The sequence below is a fragment of the Lycium barbarum genome, chromosome 3 (assembly GCF_019175385.1).
Source record: "Lycium barbarum isolate Lr01 chromosome 3, ASM1917538v2, whole genome shotgun sequence".
Taxonomy (NCBI): Eukaryota; Viridiplantae; Streptophyta; class Magnoliopsida; order Solanales; family Solanaceae; genus Lycium; species Lycium barbarum.
The window spans coordinates 124785740-124801175 of record NC_083339.1 but is presented as its reverse complement, the minus strand read 5'-3'; positions in this window follow the sequence as shown (position 1 = coordinate 124801175).

Genomic DNA, 15436 nt, shown 5'->3' with positions numbered 1-15436 from the left:
TTTTCTTGTGACTCTTCAAATACGAAAAGCTAATGTGTTCACTAGATAATTTTCATTGATAACATTTAATACACGATTGAGTATTTTCTTCTAATATTTTTCATTTTCTAATATTGTGACAAGATGAGTGTTCTTTCTATGTCTCAGATTTTTATATTAGATATTGCGCAAGACTTCCTTAATAACAAGCGATAATCGAGGTTTTAGTCAGAAATCCCGACGAATCGCCAGGATTTCAGTCACAAGGCTTGTCTTAGCCACAAATGAATCGGGATGATGACCATAAGAATTTAAGCAACGCATTTTGTTTTAAAATTTGTTGAATTGTTCTAAATGTTTCATTTAAAATGAGTCAATGTAATTTAATTTGTGAGTGAAGTAAGTATATTAATTCATTCGCTTATATTAAGATTTTAGAAATATTAAAAAAATCGTTGGATGAGTTAGAAAATAAATATTTCACGTATTTATTAGTAAGATTTTTTATGACTGCGCGAAGCGCGGACCATTTCACTAGTGAAAGAATAAATATAGTGTGTATAGATATATTTAGACCTAGGTTTTAATCATCGTATTTTACTAGCATAAGCCGATGAGATTACGAACGGCTAATTAATACATACCAAAACATATATTTTTATCTTAAGCTAAAAATTGTATGTTAACAAATTCATGAAATACTAAAATGTTTTTTCAATGTACAATTATAGTTAGTTTGAAATTGTTTTGTATACTTCAAATTGTGTTAATTTACAAAACATTAAGTTACATGGGCCACTTTAATACTTATTTCCTGCAATACTTTCTTCCTCATAAACAATTCTTTTAGTATTATCCAATTGTGCGATCAACTTAAATCATTAATAATACGTAATTAAGAAGCAACCATATTAAAGGAATTGTGCCAGGAGAGAACGCAACACAAATTATTTTTTTCTAATTAAATTTTTTATGAATACTCTTTACCTTGACTTTGGGCCCGGGCTCAACACAGGCTTTTATGAACTAGTACCTTAATATTTGAAGAATGAACGATATTTAAAAAGAAATAATCAATCTCCTTTTATTAAATAGTGATAATTTAATAACGGTACTTTATAGTTATTACTACAATTCAAATGGAACGGATACTTAAAAATTTGTTTCGATGTCAGGACCTGTGATAGGACGGAAAAAGATTTGGTGAACATTGAATGAGATTTGAAATTTGTAAGTACATGGTGTACTGTAAAAGTTCCATTACTGAATTACAACTGAACTTTATCTTCTAGTACCAGTACTAGTAGCGTAGTTAACTTTTGCTGCCACTTGCCAATTTTCAAATCAGATTATGATTTTATAATTTATATTTTTTGCCAAAAGAACACAAATATCCACTACACACAAAATAATTACATAGTGTTGCTCCTCTCAATACATGGTATCTCTTATATACTATGATGGTATCGTATAAGACTTTTTTCATTTCTTTAAAAACACTTATCAACCCTTTATGATACAAATATGATATAGATAAATAGAGTATCATAGACGACCATGTTCATTCATTAAAAAAATACACTTGCCTTAAAAAAAATTATGACAACATCATGTTATATACATATACTGAGATGGTTTCATGGAGGACTGATTCAATCCTTCATAATACCATCATGCTATATATTTATATTGAGATGGTATCACGGAGGACTACTTCAATCCTTATAGTACCGGAATTAGTTAATAAAAGGACGTTTTCGTGTAAATAATTTGCCTGTATTGGACATTTTGTGTTGTTTTCCCTTTGTTTTTTGCACTGGAAAACAATAAGTTGGTTGGCAAGCAGGGGGCGAGGAACAACATTAATTTGGGCCGGTGAGTTGGGTAGGTGTAACATTGGGCTAGGCTAGGGAGTGTTAACTTTGGTGTTTTATTATCAGAGACTCCCATTTGGGCTAGTGCTGAACAATGATAATCGACGGCGACCCAAGTGCCGGATTCTAGATAGTTCCCAAATTTGTTACGCTGACAAAAGAATTATTAAAATTTCTTAAAATCTTTCACAATTATATGGCTCTAAGTCTGCTCGAAGCAATAATTCCACGTTTTGTACACGCATCTTTTCATGTTAACAGATCTTTTTCATGTCTTTATCTTTCTTTGTTGAAAGAAATTACTAACATTTATTGTCTCCCCTATATTATATGTGTATAGGCCTCTGATTTCGGAGTTAGTCCCTCTCTAGTTATGTAGCTTAATCTTCTCTAAAATGCATGAACCAAATATCTAATTAGTGACCTCTTTTTCTTTTTTTCGTGATATACCTAGCTTAAGTACCCGTAGTTACTACTTATTTGACTGAATAAATAACTAATCAAGATGCATTCAATATTTGCACAATTATTTATATTGTAAAGAAATTAAACCGGGTGAGAATAATTTTTTTATGATATCCCCTATACTCAAAATTTCAAATGAAAAAGTATTTTCAATTTTCTCTAAAGACATAGTTGATTGGTTTTTTAGCATCCGAACCATCCATTTCAGCCATTATTGTTTTAATAGGGTACCAACGATAAAGTCCAATGTATACGATAATATGCGTGTTGACTAAAAGTCTTAATATTCTTTAAGTTAAACAATTGATATATTTATTTCTTTGTTATTTTTATTTTTAACAACATACTAGAGTATTCAAAGCCACCTCTTTCAAGTTTCAACCATGACTTCATATATTTGAAATGACTACACAATTTATTGTGCGGTAAAAATTTATTTGTTTGATGTATACATCAAATCAAAAAAAAATCAAGTATGTTAAACACGTATATTTGTTGCCTAATCATAGTTAAGTGATGTGCATTTTGATTTTGATTTTTAACTACTAATAAATTATAGTGCTTAATTAAATTTAAGTACCAGTAAATTTTTATCTTTATTATGGTGCCTCTAAACACATAAATAGTTATTGGAAATCACAAAGTCGCCTACTGCACGTGCACGTCATCAGTTTGGGTGTGTTATTTTTTTTTTTCTTTTTTTTCCTTTTTTTCTTGTTTCTTTTTGAGAGGGGTGGTTGATCTTAGTAATTGTTAAGTCGAAAATAAAATTAATCATAACTTATGAATATTATGATGTGAAAATATAAATTTATGCCTCACAAAAAAATTATTTGTATTGAGGAGCAAAAATTAAAGACCAGTGCAAAACAGGGCAAAAGTAAAAATTAATGACCCGTGAAACTGATTTTGTTAGAATTATTGGACCGAGTAAAATGTTGAAGAATTTTATTTAGAATTCACATCCAATTAGCATTTGATTAAAAAGGACTAGGAGTTAGAAAGAATGAACTATGCGAATTGTGACGTTTAGTGTTCTCTCTCTTATCTATGCTTTGTTTCTAGTTTCATCATCCTCTTCCATGTGTATTGGTCTAATTCTCACCTCCGTCTTCTTATCAGCTCTTCTATGTCATTTCCCTTGCTATTTCATTGTAATTTTGTTTAGTAATTACAATATTATAAATCAGTTTCCTTGTGTATGAGCCGGTTATCTCAAATTTGTTTCACAATAAAAAATTAATATTAATTGTTCAACACATTTGTAAAATACGTCACAGTATTATTACGAATATGAGGGTACTGTCTAAAATTATATTTTGACATATTTTCAGTATACACATTTGAAATATCTTTTTTTTTAAAGAACATGGTTGTTTATTCATAAAGTCTCTACATATACTTATTATTTAATTAACTAATTAATAATAATAATAATAATTTAAAGTCCTTGAAAGTGATACTTTGATCCAATTCTAATAGTATTGTATTGCTTAGTAATCAAAGAAAGAATTTTGTTGAAAATTTGTGAGACGTTTGAAGTGATATTGACTTTTTTGGCTCTTTGAAAAATGACAGGCAGATATTTGGTTGGAAGAGTACAAGGGAGACAAACTTTTTGTGGTACCTTTAATATTTTAATAAACTTTTCATTTCTATTGTTTTGCAGCGTATAATACAAGTTTTGATGTTCTATTAGTTTGGAACTATATTGAGAAGTTCTATTTTAGAGGTAAAATATTTTATATCAAAGACGACTTTATTTCTAAAATTTGAGCTGGAAACCTTTAATTAGATAATTTTTGGATGGTTTAAACTTTTCATCTAATATTAGTGGCCAACAATTTTGGCAAGGGCATCAAACAATTAGTTACAACTATTATAATAGGCTTATTGTCAATAAAGTTCTTGGGAGGCATCGCTTGCTTTCATTGTGCATTTTGGTATCCGTGTGATCATATAATAGTCTCAGTTTTTTTCTAAAAGAAAATATAGAGAAATTCAAATATAGTTTTAATGCCCTCAACAATTTAAATAGCACATGTCTATAAGAGAGTCCGGAACCAAAATGCCCCCCAAAAAAATATTTTGAACCAAAATACCCCAACAAAAAAAAAGGTTACCAAAGTACCCATAGCGCAGTATTTTACTGCGCTATAGCACTAACGGAGACGTTAAGTGCTATAGCGCAGTAAAATACTGCGTTATAGAAAAAAATTATTATTTTTTGGTACTTCTATATCGCTTTTTACTGCGTTATAGAAGTACCAATTTTTTTTTTCTATAACGCAGTAAAATACTGCGTTATAGAAGTACCAAAAAAAAATTTCTTTCTATAACGCAGTAAAATACTGCTTTATAGAAGTACCAATTTTTTTTTCTATAACGCAGTAAAATACTGCGTTATATAAACAGTACAAAAAAAATAAAATTGATCAACTTTATTTTTTGCAACACTTAGTGTTATTTTCCATACTTTGACCAATAATTAGTCGTATGTCAAGATTCTGAAACGTCAATATTTTATATAGAACCTGATATTTTTTTCTGCGTACAATAATGTAGGTCCAATACATCAAGGATACGTAGACGTTCGGATTGTCATTTTAGGGGTTGAAAAGGTGCCCGAAGTAAGTTTTGTTTGAAAAAACTTAGTGTTTTTTTCATACTTTGACCAATGATTAGTCGTGTGTCAAGACTCTGAAACGTCAATATTTTATATAGAACCTGATATTTTTTTCTGCGTACAATAATGTAGGCCCAATACATCAAGGATACGTAGACGTTCGGATCGTCATTTTAGGGGTTGAAAAGGTGCCCGAAGTAAGTTTTGTTTGATAAAACTTAGTGTTTGATTGTAAGGTTATTTTAGTCAACTTTATATGTCGAGAAAATTAGTCAGCTTTATTTTCAAAAATTGAAATCGTAGAAGTGAAATTGACATTCACAGCTACATTACCCCGGGATTTTTACGTTGAAATTTATTGCATATCATCATCTTATAAGTAAATAAAACTGAAAATTTCACGCCAATTTGGGGGAAAATCGAAATTGAATGGGATAAAAGGCGTTTTTTTAAAAATCGGCTCGGGAAAACCGCTTTGCAACTAAAGTTATGATCATCTAAAGTTTGACGACTTTACAACTAGTTTTTGTTTTTTAGAATTATATTTATATTCAAAATAAAGTGATGTCTTGATTAAAAAATAACACGCTTAAATCAAAATCTTAAAAAATAAAACACCCTAAAGTTTCCAAATAAAACTTACTTCGGGTACCTTTTCAACCCCTAAAATGACTATCCGAACGTCTACGTATCCTTGATGTATTGAGCCTACATTATTGTACGCAGAAAAAAATATCAGGTTCTATATAAAATATTGACGTTTCGGAGTCTTGACACACGACTAATCATTGGTCAAAGTATGGAAAAAACACTAAGTTTTTTCAAACAAAACTTACTTCGGGCACCTTTTCAACTCCTAAAATGACGATCCGAACGTCTACGTATCCTTGATGTATTGGACCTACATTATTGTACGCAGAAAAAATATCAGGTTCTATATAAAATATTGACGTTTCGGAGTCTTGACACACGACTAATCATTGGTCAAAGTATGGAAAAAACACTAAGTTTTTTCAAACAAAACTTACTTCGGGCACCTTTTCAACCCCTAAAATGACGATCCGAACGTCTACGTATCCTTGATGTATTGGACCTACATTATTGTACGCAGAAAAAAATATCAGGTTCTATATAAAATATTGACGTTTCGGAGTCTTGACACACGACTAATCATTGGTCAAAGTATGAAAAAAACACTAAGTTTTTTCAAACAAAACTTACTTCGGGCACCTTTTCAACCCCTAAAATGACGATCCGAACGTCTACGTATCCTTGATGTATTGGACCTACATTATTGTACGCAGAAAAAAATATCAGGTTCTATATAAAATATTGATGTTTCGGAATCTTGACACACGACTAATTATTGGTCAAAGTATGGAAAATAACACTAAGTGTTGCAAAAAATAAAGTTGACCAATTTTTTTTTTGTACTGTTTAAATAACGCAGTATTTTACTGCGTTATAGAAAAAAAAAATTTGGTACTTCTATAACGCAGTATTTTACTGCGTTATAGAAAGATTTTTTTTTGGTACTTCTATAACACAGTATTTTACTGCGTTATAGAAGTACCAAAAAAAATTAATTTTTTTATATAACGCAGTATTTTACTGCGCTATAGCACTTAACGGCTCCGTTTCTGTTAGTGCTATAGCGCAGTAAAATACTGCGCTATGGGTACTTTGGTAACTTTTTTATTTGTTGAGGTATTTTGGTTCAAAATATTTTTTTTGGGGGCATTTTGGTTCCGGGCTCTCTATAAGATAACATCATATGCCTTTATAAGCAAAGTTCGCACGCTTCTCCTTTTTTCACGGCATAATCTCAAAACAATATTGAGTAGGATTGCATAAATTTCACAATAAGATCAAATAATATCATCTTTCCACATTAATTGTCAATTTTAAGACCGAAATATGAGTTAAGATTTTAATTGCTGAATATGCACAGACAAAGAAAAAAAATATAATTGAATTATGTAGTAATAAAACATAAATTATACTTTTGATCTAGTCAATCTAGATTTTGTGTCGATACTATTACGTTAGACTTTGTCTATCAAGGGTTTTGGTTCTGCGAACCTTAACTTGATTGTCCCGTCTGGGGCTTGCTCGATTTCAAAAAATATTATCTTTAATAGTAACTTGCAGTAAAAGAGTTAACCTAACAACCATTTCGAATACTAAAGCAATATCAATAGTCAAAGATTAAAATTAATTGTCCAACACGTTTGTCAAAAATGTCATAGTATCATTATGAATTCGACTGTATTTTCAGAAATAATATTTTGACATATGCGTTTGAAATGTTTACTTTTATAAGAACATGATTGTTTGTTCAGTAAAGTATCTACAAATACGTAGTATTATTTAATAATAATAATAATAATAATAATAATAATATGATAAGGTCCTTTAAAGTGATACCTTGATCCAATTCTAATGGTATTGGAATGCCTAGTACTTAAAGAATTTTGTTGAAATTTGAATTGTAGGTACATGTTAGTGAGACGTATGAAGTGATACTGAGCCTTTTTTGCTCTTTGAACAAAGATTAGCAGATATTGATTGGAAGAGTAAAAGGGAGACGCAAAACTTTTGTGGTACATTTAATATTTTAATAAAATTTTCATTTTTATTGACTTGCATTCGTATAATACAAGTTTCGAGGTTCGATTAATTCAAAAATATATTGAGAAGTTCTACTGTAAAAGTAAAAACACTTTATGTCAAAGACGACTTCAGTTCTAATACTTAAACTCGAAAATTTAATTACGATGAAGATTTTATCACTCACGACAATTTTTGGATGATTTAAACTTTTCATCTAATATTAGTGGTCAACAATTTCGGGATGGACATCAAACAAATTAGTGACAACTATTATAATGGGTTTATTGTCAATAGAATTCACAGGGAGATACCGCTTGACCGATGCTTTTATTATGGATTTTGGTATGCCTTTGATCATATATGTCTTTTTTTTCTCCAAAAACTATAGAAAAATTCAAAACTTGCATGGATTTTGGTATGCCTTTGATCATATAAGTCTTTGTTTACAAAATAAAATAAAATAGAAACTATAGAAAAATTCAAAACCTAATTTTAATGCCCTCACCAATAAAAAACAACACGTGTATAAATTGTAAGACAACTTGATTAGAATTAGGACTCTACAGCTAACATGCTTAGCCATTAGGATTTAATCTTCATTAATCTTATAGCCTATAGAACTCTTAAGTGGTAGAGTTGTCATCTGCTAGGATAACATACGTTACCAGCAGTAGGACTCCCTAATGACTCCAACTTTGGTTGTATATATATCCCTCCTTGTATCAGATTGTAATCAGTGAGTTTTAATACCGAAAATACAAAGAACGATTTGTTTCGGTTGCTATTTTCTTCATGGTATCAGGGCTTAGGCTCAATTAAAAACTACACGATCCTGAAGCTCCTCTTTCTCTCAAAACAGTCATGGCCGCTTCGTCAAGCACAACCCTAGCTCTTTCACCTTCTACACTTCACCAATTTATTGCAATTTGTCCCATTAAGCTAAAGCCATCTAATTACCTTGTTTGGAGAACACAAATCCTTCAACTAATGCAAACTTTGAAAATTGACAAAGTCATTAAGGAGGACACTCCATCTGAGACAGTCGAAGACGACGAAGGCAAAGCCAATCCAAACCCAAAGTTTACTAAATGGGAAGAACATGATGTTCTTGTTAGGAGTTGGCTTTCTGGAACAATGACAGAAGAATCAATGTTCCTCATCATAGGATGCTCAACTGCAAAAGAGATGTGGGCTTGTCTTGAGGATACCTACCTACAAGCAAGCAAAGATAAGGAGTTTCAGTTGAAGCAACAACTTCAAACTATAAAAGTGGGATCAAAGTCTATTGATGAATATATAAAGAAGTTTAAAGGGATTTGTGATAGTCTTTTGGCTATTCGCAAACCATTGGACGAAGATAGCAAAGTAATCAATTTTGCTAGGGGTCTTGGAAGCAAATACAAGATCCTTCATACTGTAATGTTGGGAAAACCACCATACCCCACCTTTACTCAGTTTGTGAATGCCCTTAGAGGATTTGAAATGAGGGAAGATGGAGAGGAGCAAGTAGCACAAACTAGCATTGACTCAACCATGGCCTTTATGGCACAGAAAAGTCAAGGAAGAGGTCGTGGTAACTCGTTTAGAGGATGAGGAAATCAAAGAGGAAGAGGCAATAGAGGAGGTTTTAATCAAAGGCAATTTGCTACACAACCAACTGGAGAAAGTCACACAAAGGAGATTTCAAAAAATAATCCTTGTCAAATTTATGGAAGGAGCAACCACACTGCCCTCTCTTGTTTTTACAGATGGGATTATTCCTATCAGGCACAACAAGACGTACCACAAGCTTTAGCAGCTATGTCGCTTGGCGATCAACACGACAATCATCTCTACGTAGACTCAGGTGCTACTAATCATATGGTGCAATCTCCAGGTATTCTTATGAATTCTTCTCCGTTTAAGGGAACTGATCTTGTTATGGTTGGAAATGGTGATAAATTTCCCATCACACACATAAGAGATAAAAATATTGGGAAAAACCTATGTTTAAAGGATGTCTACGTAGTGCCTCGACTCAAGAAAAACCTTATTTCTGTTAGTAAACTTGTTACAGATAACCCTTGCTCTCTTAAGTTTACTGATGAGGGTTTTGTTGTTAAGGACAAGAGAACAAGAGCAATTTTGGCAAAGGGGAATAGAAGGCACGACCTTTACACTTTGGAAGGAAATCTACATACAGCTTTGACAACTACGAAAGCAGAGAAGAACTCAGACACAATATGGCATCAAAGATTAGGACACCCTCATTCAAGAATTCTTAGTTTTTTACATAGCAATAAATTGATTGATGTCAAAAGATGGAATAAAGATTTTTCTGTTTGTACTAGTTGTCAAATGGGAAAGAGTTGTAAGTTACCTTTTCAAGTGTCAAATAAAAGAGCAATTGAGCCATTAGCAAAAGTGCATAGTGATTTATGGGGACCTGCCCCTGTTACATCTTCTCAAGGAATAAAATACTATGTCATATTCATTGATGATTGCACAAGATTTACCTGGCTTTATCCTTTAAAGAGAAAGTCTGAATTTCTACCTACCTTTTTGGTCTTTCAAAAATTGGTAGAAAATCAATTTTCAAGGAAACTTAAAATGTTTCAATGTGATGGAGGAGGAGAATTTAATAGTTTAGAATTCATCAATTACTTGGCTGAAAATGGTATCAAACGACAAATTTCTTGTCCACATACCCCTGAACAAAATGGAGTAGCAGAAAGAAAGCATAGACACATTGTTGAAACGGGTCTAACCTTGCTCTTTAATGCGAACTTGCCAATGTTTCTTTGGGTTGAAGCATTCATGACTGCTGCGTTTCTTATCAACCGGATGCCTACGTCTACGTTGAATATGCACTCCCCATTTTTCGAGTTACATGGACAAAACCCCGACTACAATAGTTTGAAAGTTTTTGGATGTCGTTGTTTTCCTTATCTCAAAGGCCAAAATAAAAATAAATTCCAACCAAAAACGTATCCTTGTGTATTCATCGGCTATAGCCTTCTTCACAAAGGCTTTAGATGTTATCATCCTCCGTCAAGAAAGGTGTTATCTCACGGCATGTTATTTTTGATGAACTTAAATTGCCTTATGTATCTTGTAGTGTTGTTGTTCCTACAGAATCAAATAACACGCAGCTCACTACATTCCAAGAATTCTTTCAAAGACAACCACAAGGAAATGAGACGGTAGTTCGCAAAGATGATATTATAGAAGCAGCAGCTGATGATAATAATATTCTGCCCCTTGAGACGTTTGCAGCAACACCTAATGATAATATTGGTCCCTCTGAGACATTTGCTTCTTTGGAGCAGCCCGCTGCTGTAGAACAAGCTGACACTATCGTTACTGCTGCTACAGAACAGGCTGCTACAGAACAGGCTGCTACAGCAGCACCTGATGATAATCATGTTCCATCCGAGCCCGCAGCCACGCAAAGTACACAACAAACAGACACCCGCAGCTCCTCTCCAGGCGTTGAGCTCTCATCCTTGTCAACTAATTCGCCAAGCCATAGCATATCCGATATACAAAGTATTGATATCTTTATTGACCTACCACCTCCGCCCGCTCTCCCACAGCCACCTTCTACACCCTCTGAAAATACACACCATATGCTCACACGAGCCAAGACTCGTTCCATGCCTGACATGGTTGAACCTAAAACCATTAAAACTGCCTTGTCCAAGCCACATTGGCTATCTGCAATGCACGATGAACTACAAGCTTTGAGATCGAATGATACCTGGACATTGGTTCCCCGGCAGCCTACCATGAATGTCGTTGGTTCCCGCTGGGTGTTTAAAACAAAGTTCCATGCTGATGGCTCTGTTGAACGATTCAAAGCTCGCTTGGTTGCTAAAGGCTATAATCAAATTGAGGGTGTTGATTTTGAGGATACATTTAGTCCGGTTGTCAAGGCTGCTACCATTCGGACCGTTTTATCTATTGCCATCACCTTGAATTGGGAAATCAAGCAACTAGATGTCAAAAATGCTTTCTTACATGGCGATCTCAAGGAGATGGTTTTCATGGAACAACCACCTGGATTTCTAGATCCTCTCTTCCCAAATCATATTTGTCTGCTTAAAAAGGCACTCTATGGCCTCAAACAAGCTCCAAAAGCATGGTTCCGCAAGTTTAGCTCATATCTTCTTCATCTTGGTTTTTCATGTAGCAAGGCTGATTCGTCTCTGTTTGTTCTCCACTCTTCAGAAGGTACCATATTGCTCCTGCTATATGTTGATGATATTATCCTAACAGGAAGTCATTCTTCCATTTTGTCCAAGCTTATATGCAAGCTACAATCTCATTTTGCTATGAAAGAATTGGGACCTCTTCATTATTTTCTTGGCATAGAGGTTCATCGCCGCAAAGATGGTTTGTTTCTTAGCCAGAACAAGTATGCTACAGCTATCCTTAAACGCACTGATATGTTAGCTGCCCGAGCTCATCCAACACCACTTTCCCAGAAGCACCACCTCCATGACGCGACTGGTCCTCCCGTTGATGCCTTTGAGTATCGCAGCTTAGTTGGTGCATTGCAATATTTGACGCTAACTCGTCCAGAGATTTCACATGCTGTGAATCTCTTATGCCAGTTCATGCAGAGTCCAACCATAGTTCACTGGTCTGGCATCAAACGCGTGCTTCGCTACATCGCTGGTACCGTCCATTTTGGCCTGCGAATCACCGCTCAGTCCTCTCTCAATTTGGTTGGATTTTCTGATGCCGATTGGGCTGGTTGCCCAATTACAAGGCGCTCCACATCTGGCATTTGCGTTTTTCTTGGATCTAACTGTATTAGCTGGTCTTCTAAGAAGCAAAATACGGTCGCTCGATCAAGTGCCGAGGCTGAGTATCGCTCATTGGCTTCATTGGCTGCTGACATCACTTGGATTACATACTTGTTGAAGGACATTGGTATCTCTCTGCCCAAACCTCCTTTGCTATATACGGACAACATTAGTGCAATTCATCTAGCGGCCAATCCAGTGTTACATGCTCGCACGAAGCATGTCGAGCTTGATTATCATTTCGTGCGAGAAAAGGTCGTCCAAGGAGCTATGATAACCAAATTTGTTCCTTCCCTGTAGAAAATTGCCGATATTTTCACCAAGCCCTTGTCCAAGTTCCAGTTTCAAGCTCTTCGGACCAAGCTCGGTGTTGTGTCACACCCCACCACCAGCTTGAGGGGGGATCTAAGACAACTTGATTAGAATTAGGACTCTACAGCTAACATGCTTAGCCATTAGGATTTAATCTTCATTAATCTTATAGCCTATAGAACTCTTAAGTGGTAGAGTTGTCATCAGCTAGGATAACATACGTTACCAGCAGTAGGACTCCCTAATGACTCCAACTTTGGTTGTATATATATCCCTCCTTGTATCAGATTGTAATCAGTGAGTTTTAATACCGAAAATACAAAGAACGATCTGTTTCGGTTGCTATTTTCTTCATAAATGTGTATCATTCAAAATACTAATTCACAAATTATGAACGAATCTTAATAGATTTACCACCGCCCACGCGCCCCAATCTAAACAAGCTTGTTTAGCCAACAAGTTAGTAGTAAAGCGTATATTTTAAATAATAACGCACATTAAATTTTATGGAGATTTTATTTAATTAAAGACTGTAGACATCGAAATTGTATCACATTTAAAATATGACTCTACAAGATAAGTCTAATCCGTCTTCAAACCAAGAGCGGAGCCAGGATATTCATTAAGGGTGTTCATGTTTTAGGATAGGGGATGTGTGAGAAAAAAAGGAAAACAGCGCATGAAAAAAACGCAATGCCTCTGCCTCCTTTCACAAAATGGTTGTGTAGTAATCCAAAAGCCAACTATCAATATGGCCTGGTGTTGCGTCAAAATATTTGCAGCAGTGAATTACCCATTTAAGTCCCCATCGACACTCTACCCCTTCATAGAATTTATTACGAAATAAGCTCTACCACAGAACACTTTATCTAATGCAAGCTAAAGAACAAATAAGTAACTTACATGTTCAGTAGCCTCACGCTCTTCAGGTGTAACAGTCACAACTTGTGATGGACTTTCCAAGTGATGAACATCTCCTTTTTTAGCAGCCTCCCATAGCCTTTTGTCCATTAATTCTACCAAAGAATAATGAAACTTTTTGGTTGTTTCTCCTCTAAATTCTGAAAACCAATCTGCAAACTTTAGTTCCTTTCATCAAGTCGTGCTTAACACTACGGAGTATCTCAACCGAAGATCATGAAATTCAACTTTAGTAGGAAGGAAAAACAAAAGAATTGACTTCCACAATTTTCAAAGCTGACTTTCAACTATGACAGAAATATAATATTTCACTTTCCAGTTGTGTACATTAGAAAGTTTAATTGACTCAAACATTTAATCAATAATAAAATAATACAAACTCTTCTGCTCCAAAACTATTAATACAAACTCTTCTACAACAGAACACTTTATCTTATGCAAGCTCAAGAACAAATAAGTAACTTACACATTCAATAGCCTCACGCTTCTGGTGTAACAGTCACAACTTGTGGTATTGCTCATGTTGTCTGCCCTAACGCATTCCTGATACTCCATATATAATGAGAAATCAGTCTCGCATACAAACACAAGATGGTAAAGAAAGAATTTTGACAAATAGACTCAAGACATATAAAACCATGTCTTAAATGCAGTCCTATTAAAAGCACTTTCAGTAGAACAATGGATTTATCTCAAATCAAAAGAAGAATATCAAATGTCCTCACCCCTCCCCTTCAATAGGTTCATTGATGAAGCGCAGGAAGTCAGGTTGATGCTCTTGAATAAGTCGTATCAAATGCGGATTTTGCTTACCCAACTCCTGGAGCATAGGCTGCAGATAAACAAATATCACAGTTCTAGCAAGTCTGAAAATATTTGGAGCAAACAAACAATTGATCATAGCATATTAACTTCAATACCTGCAAGATTTGGATACTTCTTTACTAGCTGATAGTTTGAGATTAAAAGAAAACAGTAGCTTCAATAAGAATATCCCATTGGATGTTCCGATCCGAAACAACAAAAACAACAACAATAAGCTACTGGATCTGTTGAATGATCACAATACTCAGCAAGAGTAATTTTGACAGAGCTAGAACACATGATATCTGTATGATTTTCTCCAACCACTGTTATTTTATAACTATCTAATTCTGTCTCTGCACTTGTAACATCAAGCTAGAATATGAAAAAGTAATGAAGTCAAGAATATACTTGTATAAAATAAAATTAACATAAAGAAGTCAACAACAAAAGATTCTATTACAAACTTAATAAATTACAGTAGCGCTCGACGAGTCTTTAGCCCTTGAAATGTTGTTATAAACTCATTAGAAACATCTTTAAATATTTTTTTTTCCACATAAGGTATTAGGCAGCCATCTAAGAATTCATCATCCATTCGATTCCACAAGTCATTCTTGATAAACTTCATTGCTGAAAAATCTCTTTCAACTGTTGCAGTGGCAACTGGTAGAAGCAAAGGAAATTTCACTAAAAGGAATACAAGAGAATAGTTTAAATGCTTCTTTTTCTCAACCGACTTTCTTGAAAGTTCCCCAAGTCCACCTAAATTGGAGAACCTTTTGTCAATATCACGAACATCAATAGTGTAATTAGCAAGTTGATTCTCAAGGGCCCTCATGCTATATCCATCAAAGTCATTAGGATATAATTCAGTCATTCTCACTGTCTTTTTTATGTCAAAACTAGAAAATAAATCAATTGGATTCAAGCAAGCTACTCCATTAAGCAAATCACTTGTCACCTCATTGAAACGCTCATTGAGTTCTTGTAGCTGCCAATCAATAATTTTATAAAACAAATCCACACGGTAATGATGCAAAGTAGTATAA